Below are 19,346 nucleotides of genomic sequence, written 5' to 3' on the forward strand. Positions count from 1 at the left end.
AGAGTTCTAAGTCCAAAAAAATCATCTCCAAATTTTTAATGGTAGTTGTTCTCTAGGTGGTTGATGATTTGTACATAGTGCTTTCTGAATTCCCAAGGTGTTAGTGTGTAAAATAGATTGAATATGAGTGATTGAACAAGTAATTAAATTGACATGTTATAGGAGAGATTAAGCATTCAATATATTCTCAGATCACAATGAATCAAAGAGTTCAAGCATTCGATATAATATATATATATATCATATTAAATCTTAAGAACTTGTCAACATGCAATGATTCCAAACAGTAAATTAATCTCAAAATTCAATCATCAATCCATAGAAAGCACATAGATAATACCAAGAACACAAGTTAAAAATATTAGATTTCACCTCTAACCCTAGCTGGAGATTTAGCCACACATAGTTATGCAAAAGAAATCAATAATAACAATGCCAAACCTCTAAAAGAAGAAGAAAAAGGATTTTAAAAAAAAAAAAATTCTAGGGTTTTTCATCCTCTATTGCATCAGCCTCCTCCAAAAGAAAAAGAGAAAATCCCACAAATTTAGGATGTAAAATCCATGATTTTTAGAATTGTATCCGCCGTCAACTTCCATCCCACTTTTGGCCTCCAAAATGAAATATATATATTTTTTTAATTTGTGTTAAACTAAAAAGTTGAAGATTTTCTACTTTTGGACATTTGTGTAACAAGGTATGACAAAAATTCTAAAACAGTGCAGAATGTATCCATATCAGGATTTTTCCAATTTTGGGTTGAATGAATATTTTTCATCCCTTTTCAATTCTAGTACATTTTTTTTACTTCTTTAATGCTTCAAAAGCCATGCCTCAATTGATCTTGACCCTTGGATTCTCTTGGCTGCATGTCTACATGATTAGTTGACTAGTTTTAATCTCCCTTAATAGAAAAATACACATTAAGAGAATATATATATATATATATATGTAAGAGATATCTTTTAAACTCATATATTTCCAAATTTGAATATATTGTGTTGGCGTTAAAAACATGCATGTAGATGAATTGAATGTTACCCTATCATGAACACAAGCATTTATTTAATGAAGAATAAAAAAAGTATAAAAAGAATTTAATAACAATTTTTGTTTTGTTCTAAAATTTCTCAGCTACAGTAACAAAACAAATACTATCTACAGCAACAATCCTGATCATAGTAGCTTTTAGTAAAAGATTGAACTCAAACAAATCCAAAAATAACTATCCAACAATTCCATAAATTCATTTAAATAAAGAAAAAGGGAACTTGATAGACTAAAGTAAATGAAATTCTACTTAGAATAGAACTCCTATAACCTACTTGCAAATAGTATTTCCTCATTCTGCATTAGTTACAATAGCTTGGGAGGCATTTTATTATTGTTTGATTGTAGAAGCAAGAGGATTCTTCTTGCCTAAAACGGTGGGCTTGACATTAACACAAGTTGAAGTAGCAGATCCTCCAACTCCTTTGTATACGAGATCAATGTCAACAACCATCACTTGTTGGCATGGTACACTATTACTACAAATAAGCTTCAAAGCTTCCTTTGTTGAAGAAGTGCCTCTAATGTTCTTGAAGCTAACATTGCTGATCTTAACTTTCAAGGGAGACTAAAAGCAAAACAAACAAACAAAAACCCACCCAGGAATTTGATATTGGTATTTGTAATTTGTTTTTCTTTTCTTAACTTTTAACATCAAATTGATGATCGTGGTCTGATCTTAACTTTCTAGAGAGACTAAAAACAAAACAAACAAACAAAAACCCACCAAGGAATTTGATATTGGTATCTGTAATTTGTTTTTCATTTTTTAACTTTTAACATCAAATTGATGATCGTGGTCTACACTAAACACTTCAAAAGTAGCATGGAAGTTCTTGTACCAAAAATAACTATAGAAAAGTGTAGTTTCTAATATTTTGATGTAAAATAGAATTCACACTCTTTTTTGGGCTAAAGAGTTTTAAGTCCAAAAACATCATCTCCATATTAGTATCAGTAATTTGTATTTCCTTTTTTTAACTTTTAACATCAAATTGATGATCGTGGTCTGCACTAAACACTTCAAAAACAACATGGAAGTTCTCATACCAAAAATAGCTATAGAAAAGTGTAGTTTCTAATATTTTGATGTAAAAGAGAATTCACACTCTCATTTGGGCTAAAGAGTTTTAAGTCAAAAAACATCATCTCTGTATTTATAATGGTAGTTGTTCTCGAGGTTGTTGTTGATTGGTACGCAGTGCTTCCTAAATTCATGATGTGTCAATGTGTATACTAAATTGAATATGAGTGATTGAACAAGTAATTTAATTGACATGTTATAGGAGAGTTTAAGTATTTGATATATATATATATATATATATCATATTAAATCTTAAGAACTTGTCAACATGTAATGATTCCAAATAGTAAATTAATCTCAAAATTCAATCATCAATCCATAGAAAGCACATAGATAATCCCAAGAACACATGTTAAAAACATTAGATTTCACTTCTAACCCTAGTTAGAGATTTAGCCATGCATAGTTATGCAAAAGAAATCAATAAAAACACTGCTAAACCTCTAAAAGGAGAAGAAAAAGGATTAAAAAAAATAAAAAAATCCCACAAATTTTGGATGTAAAATCCATGATTTTTGGAATTGCATCCATTGTCAACTTCCATCCCACTTTTGGCCTCCAAAACGATTTTTTTTTCTTTTTTGGAATTTGTGTTAAAGTAAAAGGTTGAAGATTTTCTACTCTTGGACATTTGTGTAATAAGTTATGACAAGAATACTAAAACAGTGCAATGTATCCATATTAGGATTTTTCCAATTTTGGCTTGAATGAATATTTTTCATCCCTTTTTAATTCTAGTACTTTTTTTTTTTTTTACTTCTTTAATGCTTCAGAACCCATGCCCCAATTGCTCTTGACCCTTGGATTCTCTTGGCTGCATGTCTGCATGATTAGTTGACTAGTTTTAATCTCCCTTAATAGAAAAATACACGTTAAGAATACATAAAAGGATATCTTTTAAACTCATATATTTATGTGTAATTAAACATAAAATTTTTGTGATATTGCCTTCTGAAGCGAAAATAATAATGTAATTTTAAGCAATCAATTGGGACCTGTGGAAGCAAGGTTGTTAAAATAGAGATCCTATGTAGAATCGTAGGAGGTATGTGAGATCGTGGATCGTAAGATCCTACATATTTTTAGATTTAAAGCAAAAAATACATTGATAGTGACTTTTATGTTGAATAATCACGTAAATTGTGAATTTATACATAAAAAAAAAAGATTTGCATCATATGTTTTAATTTGTATGTCATACATCGCTACGTTTGTACTAAAGATGTAGACTCTCAATTTTGCACCCACAATTTAGTTTTGGAAGATGACTGAAATGACTATTTCAAATACCTAAAATTCATAGTTGCATTACATGCATCAAATCATTTATTGCATATCATAAAAATGATCTTGAGATTCTAATAGTCGTGATGGTATGCCAGATTCTCAAATCAACCGTCAGATTGAAAGATATCATAAGTTCAAGTTTTCACGGTTTGCATGCATTGTATGGGGGTGAAGCCGATCACATATGATTAATTGAAATTAATTCTAATTTGTTAAACAATTAAAATTAATTAAATAATTGTGTGATTGGTTGTTGGTTTTTATCAGAAATAAGCTTGGTTGCATATGAATAAAATGGATAATCAGATAACAAAGGAGTTGTTGATAATTAAGTCCTTTTAGAATATTTATCTATTAGATAATTATTGTTTTAAGGACCTGATTATCAAAATAAAAATGGAATTACTTTGGAATACGAGTTAAAAATATGTCCAGATACAATTCCCGACTCAGAAAGTCCCTAAAAAGAGTCCAAATCGAACCAAAGTTGGGAATTGTGCTTGGCACTTAAGAGGGCCAATCGACACTCTTGGAGTGGCCGATCGGCACATGGCAAGTACCAATCGGCACTTCTAAGTGCCAATTGGCGCAGCTTTGAAGCCTAGACCAGAAATGTTCTAATCAAGATAAAACACATCCATTTCGAATTTTTAGGGATAGTAATTCAACCTAATTCGTATTTGATCCAATCTAGCTTATTTTTTAAGCACCCAACCTCTATAAATAGGGAACAGAAATAAAAAATCAGGACCTTTTTCTGACTTCTCTCTCCCTTACATTAAAGAAGTTTCGGAAGCTTTGCTTTAAGAATTTCTTTTCTATTAAAATGCATCACTTAAATCCTCATAAAGTCATTCTCTTTAATCTTTAGGATAGTTCTCCACTTGTGGATTACGTTCATGCAGGTATGATACTAACCTTACTTCCATAACATGATTTATTTTAATTCCAAGAACATGCTTTCATCTTGATAACGCCTTAAAATGTACACTCGTTATATATTTATGTAGGCGTTATCTCCTTATTACTATGCTTAATTTGTATAATTAAGCCATGATTTACATTAGTCCCTATTATTTATCTTTACATAATTTCTTGAATAAGATGTCATTCATTGCGTGTAATTTTCTACTTTTAGGAAATCATGTGAAAAAGATGAGTTTACAGGAGTCTATGAGAGAATGGAGGCCAAACTAGAATTAAAGAGGAGCTAAAGGACCATGGTTAAATGTCTAAGGAGGTGCAGCTAGAGTGCTTGGGTCATCTACCATGTTTGGAAGCTTCAAATAAGAAAAGAAACCAAAGAGGCAGAATCTGAAAAGGAAAAATCAGATTTGAGCATTGATCATTATTTTGGGCATATCTCTCTCCTCAAAAATCTAATTAACAAAGGCCAGATGGGTTGGAACCGTGACTTAAATATCTACAACTTTCTAGTCTTGAGGTTTTCAAAATTCACAATTTCTGAAGGCCGAAATTAACTCACAAATTACTATTGTAAACCTAGACAAAAATTAAAATAGTAAAAGTTTTATTTTCTTTGGACACTTTGATGTTAGGGTTTTGAAGGGAGGCTGTGTAGAACGAATTTTGGAGAGAAAACCTTTTATTTTCCTTTCTCTAATGGTAGCCTAAATTGTCACGCCCCAAACCCAAAAGGGTCCAAAGCATGAGAAATACATTCCAAGGGTACTTGTAGATTTTTCCTTTTTGACAAATCAAACTATAGGAGATCTTTATTTTCCTTTCTTTTCCAAAGGATAAGAATATACAACCGTACTAAAATCTCCACATTACAAGTCAAAGCACTATAACACATTTACGAACAATAACTAAAAATCATGTGCCTCCACATAATACATGAATATATTACAAAACTCTGATTAAATTACACAAAGTCACAATCTTATCAAGAATAAGGACCTTAACATCGAGTCTAGGCCTACCACACCAAAGGTTAACAAAACTCAAGCAATCCACCTCCAATAGAATTAATTAAGGTCTCGTTGAACATAGCAAGATCGAGTCACCAACCATTTACAGCAAAAGTCTTCAAATTTAACATAGCACTTTAATCATCACCAAAGAAGTAAACTCCATACCCAAGTTATAGCTAATAAATCTGAAAAACTATTAGAGGATGGGATGAGCTAATGCCCAGTAAGTAGCATAATCAATGGGGGTGAGAGAAATGCAAGTTTCATCTTCAATAATAATAATATGACAAGAAGATTAAATAATGAAATACAAAATTTCTCAAAGTAAATACCTTGAAACTATATACTATAATATGTGAGCACCAACAATATAATTTCCAAAGTCATAATATCTAATATAAGGTAAATTATCACAAATATACCACACTATCACATAGACCGGTTAGGGGATCCACCCATTCACAACTGGCATGATATTGTCCTCTCTAGGAAATCACACATGGCATAGTGTTAAAACCACATAAAGCTCACAAGATACATTGCTTTGAAACACATAGTTTATATTCAGTTAGTTTCAAAAAAAACCTTAAATAACCTAACTTCCACAAGGTTTGTAAGGTTTTCAACTTCATTCTTGTCAAAAAAAAATTTCTATCAATTTCCCACATAACAAGACAAGATAAGCATCTTTAAATTTTCTAATATACCATAAAATCCATGATTTCCCTATCAAAGATTAAATAAAAGATGCCCATTTTCCCTTATCAACAATTCATGCATTTCCCCAAATGTAATACCAAATATAACGCATTTTCATATATATATATATATATTAAGGTTACAACACAATAGTTTTTAGGAAAATATAGTTTCCATAGATAGTTTCCAAAAGTGTGCCTAACCCAAAAACAACATTTATGCGACATGGTTAATTTCCAAAAATCCCATTAAAAAACTACTTACCTTGCAACCCGTAAAAAGCCTAATTCTCCAAGCTCCAAAGGAGATTAGCTAGAACCTCAACAATATCAAGCAAACCTAACACAATAAGCATAAAGCTTAAAATTGTATCTAGCTACAATTTAGGAATTGCCAAATACGCACTTAATTAGGCAACCCTAGTATTTAACCTCATCAATAATAACATATTCCACTTCCAAAGTTTCTCAACAAATTGATTCACAAGGCATAAACTCCAATTTATAAACTTAACCCATTTAATATCATCTCCAACATTATGACTTGCTTCCATAAAATTTACACTACATCAATGAGAGACCCATGAAAGAAAAATCAAAATATCCTCTAAGACAAGAAATTTAGAACTTCAAACTAACTCCAAATAAACCCAATAGCAATGGAAAAATTGGATTTACCAACCATCAAAAGTTATAACTCAAAACCCCCAAATTTTCCACGATACATAAACCTCAGGTAGTCATCATTAGCACAAACCATAAACCCACTCATCAAATAATTCCACCAATACAAAACTCATACATATAAACACATAAATATTACTTCCAATGCTCATAATTCACATGGGTATCATTATTAAAGATTAGATAAAAATAACCTCAAGCAAAAGCATATAAACCCACCAAAAAGATTAGAAAATTTTACCTCAAAAAATATGAAGATGCTTAGAGGTTTCTAAGGATTTTCTAGTGACATTGCCAGAAAAATGATAGTGGAGATGGTGGTATAGAGGTACCGGTGGGAGAGGATGAGCAAGTGATAGAGAGGAGTGTATGAAAGAAAAGAAAAGAAAGAAAAGAAAATAAGAAGAGAGGGATGGCCGGCCAAGAGGGTAAGAGCCAATGAGTGAGATGTGTGGTGGAGGTTGGTGTGTTAGGTGGAGCACGTGTGGTCCCAAAAAAATTTGACCATTACCTTTTTCTTTTTCTTTTTTTTGACTTACTGGGACGTTACATAAACTATTTGCTAGGGCTACAGGTTATGTTTCTTCTATACAGTATGAATATTCAATGTGATTCTTTCTAGGATTTTATCAACAACATATTTTTTCTGTAGTGACAATCTCTCATTTTTAAAGCACGGCTCCTAGTACGCAACTTAATCACCAACTTGAGAAAGATGTTGCCTGCAAAGTTCTTCAGTTCATCCAAGCGATGAAAATCAAGAAGCTCTTTGGATACAAAACCCTACGGTGTTCAAACACAGCAGCTTCTTCAAGAGAAAGATGAACTAGGGCAAATTCTGTCTCCGATCATAATTTGCATGAACACAACTTTGTTTCACACTCGCACAACTGTGCAACCTTTGACAACCCTTAAAATAATTCTTATATATGTTTAGGGTTGTGAGAAAAGAAAGTCTAAACACATACTCACGGATTGGATGAAAAACAGCTCTGAAAAACTGAGTTTCATAAACCTTGATAGATAGCCATCTATTGAGCTAGATGTCGAGCCATGGGCTTCAGTAGCTTTTAAACCTCGATAGATGCTAATTGTCGAGTTTTAAAATCTAGCACTTCATTACTTGATTCTTGGATAGACTTGCATGGCTTTAACACTTGAACTTGAAACCTTATTCCTTGAAGTATTAAACACATCATAGATCTACCCAATTAGGAGTAAAGTGCGTTTTGTTAAAGGATTAGCCAATTACATAAAATATTGACATATGTTCCTAACATTGAATCACATATGTCCTAACAATCTCCCCCTTTGGCAATCCGTGACAAAACCATAGCAAACAAATGAACATATGAGAGAAGTCATAAATTACTCAGCTCATACTTACTTGTTGAATACAATAAAATCTATCTTAACACAAGTTCTTGAAAAATTTTGCAAGAAGAGAGTTTATGGCAAGTAGACTTTGACAACCTGTATTTCTAAAATACTTTAAACAAAACTCATCACGGCATCTTAGTGTGAAACAGAAATAATAAATTGCATACAATAAATAAGAAATATGTGTATAAAGATAGAAAAGAAACAACACAATGGAGAGATAGATGAAAGAACATACATCAAAATATATATAAACCAAATATAAGTACAATGTATGTCAAGTGGTCACAAGACTAATGTACAAGATATAATGTATCTAAAAGAGAAAGAAAAGAAAAGATACAAAAATCCTCACTACATCTCTCAAAAACACTCCCCTTATCTCCTATACTAACCCTCCTTGTATAAGTATGACTACCCCCATCTCAAAACTACTCCCCTTTTTTGTCATGAGTGACAAAGGGGTAGGCACATCAAGTAGACATCTCATCATCACTAGGCGAGCCAGCATCATCGTTCTCATCAGCATCATCACTACCGGTGCCATCGTCACTTTTATCCTCGAACGTCGTTGGAGATGAAGAAGAAGCAACCGTGAAACCACCCATGATAACCTGTCGTCGTGTGATACGATCAACACTGGTGTTCACCTGACACAACTCATCACTGAGAGTGTCAAGGCGAGCATCCATGCGCACAAGCTATGCCATGCTGGCCTCAAGTGTCACTCTACCCGCTGAAGATGAAGGAGCAGAGGTGGATGGAACAGTAGAAGTTGGAGGAGCTACCGTCTCGATCCGAGGCTGCCTCGAACGAAGTTGTGCAATACTCCGCTTAACTGTAGCGATGTCAATGTCACACATGAATGTGAAGTGGGGAGACTCGGGATAAGAGACAGAAAAATGGTGAAGAAGCCGCGTGATAGCCGAAGAAAAAATGAGTTTATTGCGGGTCACCATATCCTTATAGACATCTATAAATGAGGGTATAAAGTAAGAAAAGAAGTCAATGGAAAGATCCTCAATGAGAGATAACAAAAATCGAGCACGAGGCTCTATGATAGCGTTATAGTGAGACAAAGGATGGAGAGCGAATGTCATCCCCATGTTTAGGATTCTCAGACCTTTTGCAAAGGCCAAGCATGAGGTGTTTTGACGATCACCCCAAGAAGAAGGTGTCTCACAAAATAGAGACGAGAGTTCCTCTTTGGACACTGTCCTTAGACGCTTATAGATAGGGTAGTCAGGATGTGCTACCCTAAGGAGGTGTAGTACCTCAGATACAATACCCAGAGTAACTACCATGCGTATACCCCAAATGCGAGTGACAAACTGGGGTATAGAATAATCAAATTCATGCATATTGGAGTAGAACTCATGTATAATCACGGAAGTGCACATGATCGGGGTGCCACATAGTGACTCCCAACCCCTACTGTAGATGACAGTGGGAAGGTCAGTGTCAGAAAAATTTAACAGAACGACTTGGCATTCTGAATGAATGCCTTGTCGTGAAAAGTTCTCCAAGAAGTCTGATTTGGCTTTCTCATCACAAAACTGTATGTGGGATGGAGTGGGGTCAGAAGGAGAAGAAAAAGAAGATGCCCCGGAACTAAGAGGGTTCTGGGATGGAGTGGATTTACGTTTAGGTGCCATGATGCAACTAACGTAATAGAGAGAGAGAGAGAGAGAGAGAGAGAGAGAGAGGGAGAGAGAGACAATTAGAAAAGCACCAACAAGATACAATATAACAAATATAGAAACTTGAAGGTACATATGCATGAAAATGTATGAACATGTGACATGCAAATTTAAATGCATCATGGGCTCAGCCCAATCCAATCCTAACAGCACATAACGTAGCAACAAAGTAAACATACATCTGAAATGCATGAAACATTATTATAATGCACATGTGATGCAATGCATGAAGTTTTAAACATCATTTTGACAAAACCCATCCCAAAAATTGAGCAAAAACTTCATTGATTTTGAAAAATCTCAAAACTTTCCAAAAATCCCAAAAGTTAGGTCAAAAATATGAAATGCATGATGAAATGAGTGAAAAAGATCATACCAGATGAAAGAAGATGATCTTTAGGCCGAAAAACTCTTGAGAATGAAGTTTAGAGAGAGAAAAGTGTGTTTGGGAGGTGAAAAGGCTGAAATCAGTCGAGAGAGATTGACGAGAGGTGATCTGAAATCGCGAAGAGCCTTTATATAGAAACTTCATAAAACTCGATCAATCGAGAGCTATCGAGCTTTAAAAAGGCATGTTTTAGCTATCGAACTAGCTATCAAGGATCTAAAGAGAGGTTTCCTCAACAATGAAGCTCAATGGATTGAGGTAGCTATTGAGCAGCTATCGAGGAGACAGAAAGTTTCTCGATGGATCGAACTATCTATTAAGAGCTATCGAGAATGCGATAAAAATCAGCTAAAGGGTCTCGATAGATAGCTTACCTATCGAGAGCTATCGAGATTGCTTAAAAATAGTTTTTCAAAGAAGAGAAAAACACAAATATGAATGCAATCAAACATGTCACTCAACCAAAGATCTAACCAACATTTTAAGCTCTCAAAATCATCTCTCAATCCAAAAAAAGGCCAAGCACATAGATCCAAAACACACATACACACACACAAAACAAGTCTAACCAATTTTATATTTCAAAAAAAAGTTAAGACAGTTTAGTGAGCATACATTTACACAAATATTCCTTGTGATAGTCAAATCACATTGTACCTGCACATGTATCAAAAGTAGCAAAGACTATTGTGTATTGTGTGTGAAGAACATCGCAAGATTGCATATGTTTCTACATGTTATGATGATTTTAGATATGAGAAAATCACTTTAACTCGCACACAATCATAACTATTTGATGGGGACTATTACCTTCGAGGTACATCTTATAATTCCCACATCTCCTAGAATGCACGCTTGCAATCATATATAAAGCATATTAATCTTTTTGCTTTTATTTTTCTTTGCATATTTTCTTTTGTTAAGCATATCATGCATAGGCATATAAGATATAGAAAAGAAATACTCAATGATGTTAAGCATTTGACATTCCACTTTTACTATGCTAAAGCATACAAATGTCATTTCATGATTGGCGGGCAACAATGGTGAGATGGTTATTTATGCATTTCTCTTAGGATTTTCTAGTCATTCCTGTCAAAAAGAGTGATACGAGTATTAAGTACAAGAGATTGCTTAATCTTACTCATCACAAACACGAGCCACAAAGCTCTCTTGCTTAGTTGTGTATAGAGATACTTATCTAAATTACAAAAGATACAAAATTTAGAAAACTTTGTTTCAATGGTCATCCAAACCACACAAGTACCAATGTATACAAACATACACTGTTTTTGTATTTTTCTGATTTTTCAAAAAAAAAATTATATCAAAAACAAAATAAAGCAAAACTAAAAAAATAACTAAACAAAAACATGTTAAACAAAGCAATGCATAAAACTAGACTGACTCAAAACACGAAAGCAAAACACATAAGTAATGCAAAATCAAAAACAAGAAGGGGAGAGAGAGAAAAAGTGACAAAATCACTTGGAGCCTTTTTCCTTTCACACCTTGGAAGAACTATTCCATATAGCAAACCTTTGATCCGGTGGTGAGGGGGAAGAATTTAAATTGTTCAAGTTCGAAAGGAACTTAAGGGCTTTAAGAAGATCCCCAAGAGGAGCAAAGAATGATGGAAACTGATTCTATTTTCTCAACGCGATCATGTTGTTGCTCTGTTGAGTGGCTAACCACTTATAGCAGTTAGGTCAAGTATATCCAACTGCACCACAATGATGACAAAAATACTGTTTTTTCTGCTTAGGCATTTTAGAGTTTCCCTTCTTAGCCCTAGGGTTCTTAATCTCTTTCTTATCAAGCTAATTCATTCTTAACATCATTGTTCTCAATTTCAACATTATTAGCAGGAGGAACGAAAATAGTAGTACTAGTAGAAACAATACTAGGAGAAAAGAAATCATACCTTAAACCGGTTCGATCGGAAGCAGATTTCTGAAGATTGAGCATCTCATCGAGCTTAGCGCTTGAAGTCCTTTCCAACTGAGCTCTAACTTGGAACAATTTTGCCTCAAGCTTCTTGGTCTTCTCAGCCAAGAAATTATTCTCAAATCTCAGTGCTCCAATAGTCTGATTGGCTTCATCAAACTTTGTAGAGATTTCTTTTTGCTCAAGTTTCACATCACTAAGTTTCTTGGTGGCTAACCTATACAACTTCTCATGCTTTTTGGAGACCTTGTATAACTTTGCGTAGGCTGTGTGGATGTCATCTTGTTCATCCATCTTCTTCAACAATCCCTTTAGTAGGATTTACTGTGGCAGTGAAGATATTTAGGATTCCATCATCCTCATTATCAGAGTCATCCTCAAGCTCAGTGTCGCTCAAGGTAGCAACAAGTGCCTTACTTTTTCTGATGGTCTTGAGATAATTAAGGCACTCTTGTTTCATATGACCGAAACCTTGACACCCAAAGCACTTTGGTCTTGAGGGAACAGTGTACTGAACGCATCCCTAGCATCATTTTTCGCTTTATCTTGGCTCTTGAACTATAAGGAACTGGATTGCCTACTGTCCTACTGTTCTTATTGAATCCTTTCATGTTAGCATTCTTCATAAACTTCTTGAACTGCTTCATGATATAGGATTCCATTTTAAAATCTTCATCATTTGAAGACTCAACCATGTCACTGCTCTTGGCTTTAAAAGCTATGCTCTTACTCTTGCTTGATTTCCCGATCCTTGTCAAACTCAACTCATAGGTCTATAGATTACCAACCAACTCTATCAAAGGAATTTTATCAATATCCTTTGATTCCTCAATTGCGGTGATCTTAGCATGAAATCTCTCGGGTAGAGATCTAAGCACCTTTCTCACAATCTTGGATTCAGGAATGGTTTCCCCAAGATTAAATGCTGAGTTTACTATGTCCTTGAGCTTGGCATAGAACTCATCAAACGACTCATCCTCCTCCATCTTGATCTCTTCAAAGCTTATAGTGAGCCTCTGAAACTTTGAATCCTTGACAGTCTTGGTTCCTTCATAGGTTGTCTGAAGAATAGTCCATGCTTCCTTAGCAATTTCAGTAGAGGATATCTTCTTGAGCTCCTCATTCGTGACTACACTGAATAGAGTATTCAATGCCCTGCTGTTGAAGTTTGCCGCCTTGATCTTAGCATCATCCCAGTCAGCCGGCGCTTCCATAGGCTTGGTTCAGCCTATCTCCACAGCTTGTCACACCTTTTCATCAAATGACTACAAGAATGCTCTTATGCGTACTTTCTAGTATGCATAGTTAGTGCCATCAAATAAAGGAGGTATAATAAGAGATTGTCTTCTATCCATGACAAACAGGGGTCAATAGATCACACAGCAAAGATTAAAACCTAATCAGAGTGTGCCTACTCTGATACCACTTGATAGGCCAAGAATATATTGACCCTTGTGATAAATTAACCAATTAATTAGCCGAGTTGATTTATTAATCAGATTACGATACAATATGCGTGGCAGCACAAAAATCACCAATTAAACTAAATGCAATGGAAATAAATTGNATGTTACTAACCAATAAATGCGTAGATCCCAATACGCGACTTAATCACCAACTTAAGAAAGATGTTGGCTGCAAAGTTCTTTAGTTCATCCAGACGATAAAAATCAAGAAGTTCCTTGGTCACAAAACCCTACGGTATACAAATACAGCAGCTTCTTCAAGAAAAAGATGAACTAGGGCAAATTCTGTCTCCGGTCACAATTTGCATAAACACAACTTTGCTTCACACTCGCACAACTGTGCAACCTTTGACGGCCCTTAAAATAATCTTTATATATGTTTAGGGTTGTGAAAAAAGAAAGCCTAAACACATACTCACAGATTGGATGAAAAACAGCTCTGAAAAACTGAGTTTCATAAACCTTAATAGATAGCCATCTATTGAGCTCGCTGTCGAGCCACGAGCTTCAACAGTTTTTAAACCTCGATAGATGCTAGCTGTCGAGCTTTAAAATCCAGCACTTCATTACTTGATTCTTAGACAGACTTGCATGGCTTTAACACTTAGACTTAGAACTTTGTTCCTTGAAGTATTAAACGCATCTCAGATCTACCCAATTACAAGCAAAGTGCGTTTTGTTAAAGAATTAGCCAATTACATAAAATATTGACATATGTTCCTAACATTGAATCACAATGTCCTAACAAATTGATGGGTTTTCTAAAAACTTTTCTAACCACATTATTTATCTAGGTTATTATATGTTCTTGAATTGTCTTAGTTCAACCAAATCATAAGTATTTAATTGTATAAGAACAATCAATTATGAAATATATAATTTCTTAGATCAAAAAAAATTTCATATCGATATGGGAAACACCCCGATGCCCTGGCATTTACATTATTGATTTAATCAGTTTTTGTTATTATTCTTGTTAACAATCACCAAGTAAAAGTAGCTTTCTTCTTCACCCAAATTGTTGTTTAATTATATTGTCTTTGAATTTATCCTACTCCTTGTGGTTCGACCTCGATACTCCGAGAATTATAGTACTACGATCTCCTACACTTGGGAGTAAGCAAGCACATCTATGCTTTATTTTCCATGAATGTGATGTTGTTTGTTTGTGTTTAGATAACCATGTTTCTCATATGTTATTAAATGTTCTCTTTTACTTTCAAAAATTTTCACATGATTAATTGATGAACATGACTAGATCTAGGGTTGACTCTTTCCTTAAGATTTTAGATCTACAATTTTTCTCTAGGTTTTTCAAAAATAAAATTAGATCTACAATTTTTCTCATGTTTTTCTTAAACTTAAATCAAATCTGCAATTTTTCTCCATGTTTTTCAAAACAAAAGTCAGATCTGCATTCTTCTCTTTGATTTTTTTTTCAAACCAAAACCAGATCTATATTTTATTTATAAAATCTTATCTGTACTTTATTTATAAAATATGACCTATATTTTATTTATGAAATCAGATCTGTATTTTATTTATAAAATCAGATCTGTTTTTTATTTTTAAAAAATCTGATCTGTATTTTCTTTATAAAAATCTGGTCTGTTTTTAATAATAAAAAAAAAAAAATCTGATCTGTATTTTTTCCAAAATAAAAATCTGACTGTTTTTTAAGTAAAAAAACTAGATCTGCATTTTTCATTAAAAAAAATTGGTGTTTTAAAAAAAAAAAAATCTGTTTTTCTCTCACATTTAAAGAATTCAAATCAGATCTGAATTTTTATTAAAAATTCATTCTTTTTTTTTCCCAAAAAACTCAGATCTAAATTTTTCACCAAGCATTCTCATCAAATCTTTTTTACATAAAATAAAATGGCGGACCTAAGGTTCTTAAATAGAAGTTTAACCCTAAATCTAGGATTTGATATGGCATTTGTTACATATTATTTCATACTTTGAATATGGGTATTTAATGGTCATTTAAGTCTAGAAGACCAGACTCTGTCTAGGCAAGATGGGTGCCTAATACCTTTCCATCCTATAAAAACCAATTACATAAATATTTTAGTAAACTTACTTAATTCTCTTACTAAAATGAAGCAATTTCGGTCGATTAATTTGCATATTCTAACAAATGATTAACAACGAAATTAAATGATTTCAAGTACCTACATGGTTTGTTACATTAACTATTGTCTTTTATCAATAATTTTGTAGCTCAATGACATAACATGCTCTCATTTATTAAGAGAATCACGGTTCAAATCCTCCTAATATTAACTATCAAAATGACAAATATTTGATTAAACCCTAGAACTTTTTTTTATCTTTTTTTTCTTCTTCTTTTAGAGGTTTAGCATTGTTTTTATTGATTTCTTTTGCATAACTATATGTGGCTAAATCTCTAGCTAGGGTTAGAGGTGAAACCTAATATTTTTATCATGTGTTCTTGGGTTTATCTATGTGCTTTCTAGGGATTGATAATTGAATTTTGAGATTAATTTACTTTTTGGAATCATTGCATGTTGACAAGTTCTTAAGATTTAAATGATTCTCAAGATTTAATATGATTTATATATATGATCTATTAGCCAAATTTTGTGTCAATTGGATATTATATACTATATGATCTATAAGCTTATATTTTATGTATAATTTTAAACTACAAAAATTTGCAATTTAAACAATTTATTGATGACATAGATATTGATCTTTAGTTTTCTAGAAAGTTTGCAAACCTATAGGATATAAGAAGAATATGTAATCCAGCGGTGGATTTGTCAAATTTCACATCCAATGAAAAGATATTGACTAAGGTTTTAGCCTTAGGCTACAACCAATTTTATAGCTAAACTTTGTCCATATCTTTATACATATATTACTTCCTATCAAAACTAGGGCTATAGTCAAGCTACAACTTATCACTTAGCTAAATTACATGTTGAACTTTAGTTCATCTTCTTATTGAACAAACCTAAATGGCTAAACCTGTTGTTGAGCTTCTTGATTATAAAGTAAACATCATGATTAAAATTTGTTATCCCTTCACAAACCTATGCTACTGATCATTAACAGAATTATAGTTGAGACATATTTATTTGAGTTAATTAGAGAGATTAATTTTCACTTATGAGCTTATAAAAATTTGCTCCAATGATTTACCAACCTTCTATTGTTGGAAGTCATATAATTTTTGCTATGAAATAAACTATTGATTTATCAATTATGCTATGCTTGTTTCGGCAATAATTTTTTCTAGATAATGATTCATTTTTCAAAAAGTATTTTTTATAAAACTATCTCATTTTTTTTCCAATGTTTATTATTAACCTTAAATGAGTTGAAAAGAAATCTCCTAACTTCCCTTATTTAGATTGCTATGAGATAGAGTTATTTTCCCCAAAAAAAAAAAAAATAGTGGAAAAAACTTCTAGAAATAAGGCATACATTTTCTATTGATCAAAGATAATTTTCCTTTTACTCATTTTTTGTGATGTTACTAAATACTGGAAAACATGAAAAACTATTTTTACACAAAATTCTATTGAAATAAACAAAGCATGAATTGAAAATACCAATTTTACATCTTTTCTTTATATATAAGTAAGGAAAAGTTTATTGGAAAAAGTCTACTTAATGCGCGCGTGCGCACACACACACACAAAAACATGAAGCAACCAAAAAGTACAAATATAACAAGAATATAAAAAAACTATGTACAAGAAAGAAAGTCTATAAACATTGGAAAGGAATCAGTAGATATAAGCCCCCAAGCTTGAGACTAGTTAAACAAAGTGCCTGATTCCCCGAAGTCTTCACATCCTCAAAAGTGCAGTTATTACACTCCCTCCAAATATACCACATCAAACACAATGGTTTCAAATTCTAAATGTTAGACACGTACTTCCCTAACCAATTCCTCCATCCAAAGAAAAGATATAACACTCTTCTAGGTATAATCCAAGAAACCCCATAAGATCTAAAGACAAAACAACGAATACATCTTCTCACAATGACTCAGAAGAAGATTAATTAATATACTTTCTCACAATATTATGTCTTATGAACTTATTTATAAACTTAGACAATCAATCACAAGTCTATATGAATATAAGTTATGCATATATACATGCATACATAATACACACAGACACCCTTTAATTAAGCTTCGTACTTATGAGTTTGTCCACAAATGCATTGTTATGTTATCTCTAAAAAAAATAAAATAAAAAGAACAACCTCATTATTATGTTAGAGTTCAGCTTATTTAATAATCAAACTTAAACTTAGACTTGAGTTTGGCTTGTTTGCTATAAATGCGAACATTTGCAAACTCCTTTTTCAAAGTTGAGCAGCTCAACTCATTTACAGCTCCTAATCAAGAGTCCAAGACCATAATAATCACTGCTTAAGAGCTACACTATCCAGTGATCAAAACTCAAAGGATTTATAGCTCTTAGAGCATTCACACCAGCTCGGTTATAATCTTCTAAAATAGATATACAGTACAAAATTTACACATTTTGAGCAAAAACACACCCACATCAGTGGGTGTAAAAATATCCAAATCTGTTTATATATTTCCACGAGCTACAGTACCCGTGTAAATATACACGGGTACTGTAGCTCGTGTATACATTAAAATAATAGCCAAATTAACTTCCCAGCGCGCCAGAATAACCACCAACCACCAAACCCAGCGCCACCACCAACCACCGCACAGAGAATTAGACCAAAATCAACAGAAAATTAAACCAAAAATAACAGAAAATTAAACCAAAACTCACCGGTAAACCCAACCCAAAAAGAGTACAACCCCACCGGAGCCGGATTTGCTACCAGTGTTGTCGCTCGATCTGCCAGATCTTCCATTTCTGTCGTCGGTTGGGGGTGGGAGGCGAAGGTTGGGGGTGGGAGGCGAAGGATCGGTGGTGGAGGAAGAGAGGGAGGGGCGAAGGAAAGAGGGACGGAGAGCTGGATCGCCAGAGGGAGGCCGAATCGGTGGAGGACTCGGCGGCGAGCTGGATCGACGGAGAGTTGGATCGCCAAAGGGAGGCCGAATCGGTGGAGGACTCGGCGGCGAGCTGGATCGCCAGAGGGAGGCCGAATCGGTGGAGGTCTCGGCGGCGAGCTGGATCGGCGGAGAGCTGGATCGCCAGAGGGAGGCCGAATCGGTGGAGAACGTCGGCGGCGAGCTGGATCGACGGAGAGCAGAGAGATGGGTAGAGCTGGATCGATCGGTTTCAGTGAATGGGCTTTGTGATTTGGAAGAGGAAGGGAGAGAGATGGGTAGAGAGAGAGAGCATGAAATCAGAAAATGAGAGGAAACAGAGTGTGCGCGTATTTAAGTGGGGGTGGTTAGAAAGAAATAATAAAAAAATATAGTATAATTAATATTTTATTAAAATATTTTGTAAAATAAATGAATTGATATGGGTGTTTTGTAAAAGTGAATGTGTAAAATAGAAAAAGTAGGTTTTTAGTGTAAAAATGGACGTGTAAAATAGACATGCTGATGTGAATGCTCTTATATACTTTAAACTCTGAGCTGGCAATGTAAGAATTTGTTAATAAAATTAAATGGTGTTGCTTCGGAATTAAGATTGCCTCTAATGCTCCAATACCATTCTTGTAAAAGAGTATTAAATTATCACTTAGACCAGTCCTGGTTAGCTGGAAATTTACAACTACTTTTTGTTTTCTCCCCAGAGCAACAATA

At 33.7% G+C, this 19,346-nt stretch overlaps 1 long non-coding RNA gene across 1 annotated transcript; it reads right to left on the reverse strand.

Moving 5' to 3' along the window:
- Window positions 1-5,156: 5,156 nt before the first annotated feature.
- On the reverse strand, window positions 5,157-7,100 carry LOC136068784 (uncharacterized). The gene is made up of 3 exons (XR_010630104.1): window positions 6,982-7,100; window positions 6,322-6,396; window positions 5,157-5,551 (listed from the first exon to the last, which is right to left on the reverse strand). It is a non-coding gene; the product is annotated as an uncharacterized LOC136068784 (long non-coding RNA).
- Window positions 7,101-19,346: the final 12,246 nt, after the last annotated feature.

This window comes from Quercus suber, unplaced genomic scaffold, assembly GCF_002906115.3.
Source record: "Quercus suber isolate HL8 unplaced genomic scaffold, Cork oak 2.0 scaffold_133, whole genome shotgun sequence".
NCBI classification, from domain to species: domain Eukaryota; kingdom Viridiplantae; phylum Streptophyta; class Magnoliopsida; order Fagales; family Fagaceae; genus Quercus; species Quercus suber.